Raw genomic sequence first — 5188 nt, 5'->3', positions numbered from 1 at the left:
AACAGAGTTCACATTTGATGATGCCTAGACTAGGAATCACAAAAGTTAAGCTTTTCTAGTATTGGTATTGGCCTTGCCTCATTACACAAACTTTTTTTTTTTTTTGAGACTAAATTTCACTCTTGTTGCTGAGGCTGGAGTGCAATGGCACAGTCTGGGCTCACTGCAACCTCTACCTCATGGACTTAAGTGGTTCTCCTGCTTCTGCCTCCCGAGTAGCTGGTATTATAGGTGCAAGTCACCACCTCTGGCTAATTTTTGTACTTTTAGTAGAGACAGGGTTTCCCCATGTTGGCCAGACTGGTCTCAAACTCCTGACCTCAGGTGACCCTCCTGCATTGTCCTCCCAAAGTGTTGAGATTACAGGCGTGAGCCACCACTGTGCCCAGCCTGCACAAACTTTTATGTTGAGAAAGCTACAGTGGCTACTTTGGCTTGTGTAAAATTAAATTAGCATAAGCTGCTTTTATTTAAACATCAACAAAAATACACAAATGGTAAAATATTATTCATTGTTATACTGCATACATTTTTAATATTCAATAAGGCTTGAAATATAAACAAAATGTTTCACTTAGCTTCTTCTATACCTATTTCAAACTTTCACCCAAATCATAACTAATTCCACAATACAGCATTAGACTGTCCGTTATTTTTAGCTCCCTGTATAAAAGTTGTCTATCTAGATGTTTTTTCTCCAAAAGACTGAATTATCTTTCTCTTAAATTGTTAAAATATTTTGAAATTAAAACAGACTCTTCTGCAGGTGAGATGTGAAATGATGTATTGTGAACATGATGAATGTCAAATTATAGATTTGAATATTGAAGAGTGATTTTTTCCTAGAGGAATAGTGTGAGGTGCAGTGTAAATGTCTCAGAATAGTGATGATCAGTAAGAAATGTGAATGACAATGGCAGGAGATGTTTGAGCAAATTTACTATACATGTAAGATAAATTATTGTACAACAGAGCTGTCATGGAGAGCCATTCACCAGTGGACACAAATATTGTGACCACAGGAGTTAGACAAATGCACTGTTAATTAGAAATTGAATTAATTTACAAATGAGGAACCAAAATGTTTTGTTTATTAAAATATATGATGGTCTTTTCTTTTTCTTGGTTAGGATTTTTTTTTTCTGACTATAACATTTTTCAATAAAGTAGTAATAACTATATTTTTTCAAATCTAAAATATTATACAAATGTTTGTTTATAACAATTTTCCTCATCCAGATTTTTTATTTTGTTAGGCATTTAGTTGCAGTTTAAAATCAGAATTAATCTCAATTTATATAAAAATATGTGGCTTTATTTGTGATTGCTTTCACAAATTTTTCAAGATATTAAGGGTGGTAACTTTTGGAGGAGTTTGCTTGTGTGTTTAAACAAGTTAAATCCAACTGGTTGGGAGAGGAAAATTATTTAGAGTCTATTTTATTTTTCATATTGTTTTGTCTTTATATATAATTCAGAAATAATGAACACTCAGTTGCTAGGACATATCTAAGTAAATAACGAACATTTATTAAGCAAATATTATGAAGTTGGTAGAAACTGTACTTGCATAAATTATCTCAATTATCCTCTAAACCAGTCTATATTTTACTTCAGAGATGCAGAAATTAAGTCATATGAAAAGAAGTAACTTGTTCATGGTCAAACAGCAAGTTAAACTTTGAGCCAGTTTTTTTGCAAACGACCTGATTTGAGGGTTTGCTGTTTCACCTCTCAATGAGCCATCTCTGAATGCTTTTCTCTCAATTTTATTCCGATGACTCATCCCTTTTGATGTTTCTAATCATGACATTCTATCAACTCTAATTTCTGTTTTTCACATCAGTTTTGGTGCTGAAAACAAAGGTACCTACTTTGATAATGAACATAGTCAAGATTGTGAACAACCAGTCTTTTTAATGCAGAGACAACACCTACAAGAGCATCTCTACTTCTCTATTCAAAACTTATTAACTAAAATGCTTCATTCTTCAAAACAGTAGAGACAGGGTTTCACCAGGATGGTCTACATCTCCTGACCTCATGATTGACCTGCCTAGGCCTCCCAAAGTGCTGGGATTACAGGCATGAGCCACTGTGCCTAGCCTACCCTATTTCTTTGTATAGTGAATCCCCACCGACTAGTCCAGTGCTCTTCGACTAGTCCAGTACGCTTACATTCAATTAATTCTCTTTTCCCTATTCTGTGTAGTACTTACAGTTGGTGTGCTAGGAAGCAGTTGCTTTTAGCCTGAGGTCTTAGTTGGAAAGCTGCAATGTTCCCCTGCTCCCTTTTTTTTTCCGGGAATACAGAGAGAAAGCTATGGTGGGAATTTTTGTAATCTCAACATAAAGTTATGCTATCTTGTCATCTACTCAGTGTTCTAGGAATGATTTCATTTTTCCAAACAGATGTAAAGATAGGTATATAATCTAAGAAACAAGAAAAGAGAGCTCTTGAGGAGTAGGCAGACTAAGATGGCCAAAAGGAACCCTCAAACAATTGTCTTCTCAGTAGGAACACTAAATTCAACAACTGTCTGAGAAAGCAAGCAACTTCATAAGAACCAAAAATCAGGTGAGTGATCACAGTACTCAGTTTTCATACAATATTAAAAAGAAAAAGAAAAAGCAGCACTGAAGAGGGTAAGAGGGACAATTTTGAATTGCCTATACCACTCCCACCCATCATCTAGCAGAGTAGCCCTGTGGCCTGGAGAGAGAATCTGTATATTTGGCGAAGAAAGAGCAAAGTGATTGTGGGATTTTGCATAGGAACTCAGGCTGTCTGGTTACAGAGGAAAGCAACACAAGGCAAAATTAAGCTGACACACACTGCAGGTGCATTTAGACCAGCCCTAGTTCCCAGTGCTGGGAACCTAAGTTCCAGCTAGCCCTACCACCATGGACTATAGCACTACAGGGTCCTAAACAGTCTTGAAAGGCAGTCTAGGCCATGAGGACTACAATTCCCATGAGTCATGGTATTGTGTTGGCCTCAAAGCCAGTGAACTTGGGGCATCCATGACCCAGTGAGACACCAGATGGGATGGCCAAGGGAGTGCTTGTGTCACCCCTCCTTCTACTTCAGGAAATGCAGCTCAAAGTTCTGGAAGGAGAGGGAAGAGTAAAGAGGACTTTGTCCTGCAACTGGGATATCAGTTCAACCACAGTATATTTAAGCCCCAACCAGAGTCCTGAAGGCCCCATTTTGAGCCATAGTTCCTGGATGACATTTCCAGATCTATCCTGGGCCAAAAGGAAACCCACTGCCCTGAAAGGAAGGAGCCAATCCTGATAAAATTCATCACTTGCTTATGAAAACCCTTGGACCTTGATTAAGCATCAACAGTAGCTAAGCAGCAGTCGCTGTGGGCCTTGGACAAGACCTATTCCTATGCTGGCTTCAGGTATGACCCAGGACATTCCTGTGGTGGTCATGAGGAGCGACTCCTTCTGCCTAATGAAAGAAGAAGGAAGAGTGCAAAAGAATTTCTCCTGTCACTTGGGTAACAGCTAAGCTACAGTAACATAAGCTGAAGCAGACTCCTAAAGTCCCTGACTCCAGGCCTTAGCTCCTGAAGGGCATTTCTAGACCCATCCTGGGACAGAAGGGAACACGCTATTCTGAAAGGAGAGATCCAGTCCTGGCAGGAAATGAAATGCTAAAGGGGTCTTTCAACCTGACAGAAAAGGATGTTAATGAGCCATAAATTACCAGAAGGTACAAAACACCCTGGTGAAAGCAAGTACACAGACAAATACTTACAATTATAACACTGTAATTGTGGTGTTTCAACTATTCATAACTTGAGTAGGAAGACAAAAAGACAATCCTATGAAAAATAACAACTACAACAACCTTTAAAGACATAGACATTATAATAAGATACAAGCCGAAAGAACAAGAAAGTAAAAAGTAGGTGGAATAAAGTTAACGTTAGAATTTTCATCAGTTTTCTCTTTTCTTGTTTCTTATTTCATTTGATTTTGCAAACAGAGTTATTGTTATTTAAAAAAAAAAAAGGTTATAAAATGGTTTCAAGACTCATAGAAACCTTAAATCAAAAAATCTAAAACAGGCCAGGCATAGTGGTTCACACCTGTAATTCCAGCACTGCAGGGGTTGCAATGAGCCAAGATCACACCACTGCACTCCAGCCTGGGTGACAGAGAAAACATTGGATCAAAAACAAAAACAAAACAAAACAAAACCTAAAATGGATACACAAGAAATATGAAGAAAAATAATTAAAGCATATGACCATATAAAAATCAGTAGCATTTCTGTATACCAATAGCAAACAATCTGAAGAAGAAATGAAGAAAGCAATTGCCCTTAAAATAGATACAAATAAAATAGGCTACCCAAGAATAAACTTAACAAAATAAATAAAAAGATTTCTACAATGCAAAACATAAAACATTGATGCTAGAAAATGAGGAGAATATACAAAACATGGAAAGCTATTCTATGTTAATGGATTGGAAAAATCAATAATGTTAAAATGTGCATACTAACCAAAGCAATATACATATTAAATGCCATCCCTATAAAAAATACCAATGAGATTTTTCACAGAAACAGGAAAAAAAATCATCAATAATCCTAAAATTTACATGGAACCACAAAATACCCAGAATAGCCAAAGTCAGTCTGAGCAAAAGAAACATCACTGGAGAAATCACATTAAATTACTTCAAATTGTACTGCCAAGCTATAGTGACTAAAAAAGCATGGTATCGCCATAAAAGCAGACGAACATAGAACCCGGAAATAAATCCATACACATACAGTAAATCCATTTTAGAGAAAGATGCCAAGAAAATACATTGTGAAAAGAACCATCTCTTAAATAAAGGATCCTGGGAAAACTAGACATCCAAAAATTGGATATCCAAATAAAATTAGACTCCTATCTCTTGCTATATTAAAAAAAAATCAAGTGAAAATGATTAAATCATTAGATCTACGATCTGGCACCATAAAACTATTAAATCATTGAGGAAAATTCTCAGGACGTTGGTCTGAGAAAAGATTTCTTGATTACTCCAAAAGCAGAGGCAACCAAAGCAAAAATGGAAAATTGAATCACATTAAAAATCTTCTGCACAGCAAAGGAAACTATCTACGACATGAAGAGACAATCCACAAGATGGCAGAAAATATTTGCAAACTATCCATCTT

The sequence above is a fragment of the Saimiri boliviensis genome, chromosome 16, assembly GCF_048565385.1.
Source record: "Saimiri boliviensis isolate mSaiBol1 chromosome 16, mSaiBol1.pri, whole genome shotgun sequence".
Lineage (NCBI taxonomy): Eukaryota > Metazoa > Chordata > Mammalia > Primates > Cebidae > Saimiri > Saimiri boliviensis.
The sequence above is the reverse complement of the archived record's forward strand: the minus strand, read 5'-3'. Positions refer to the sequence as shown.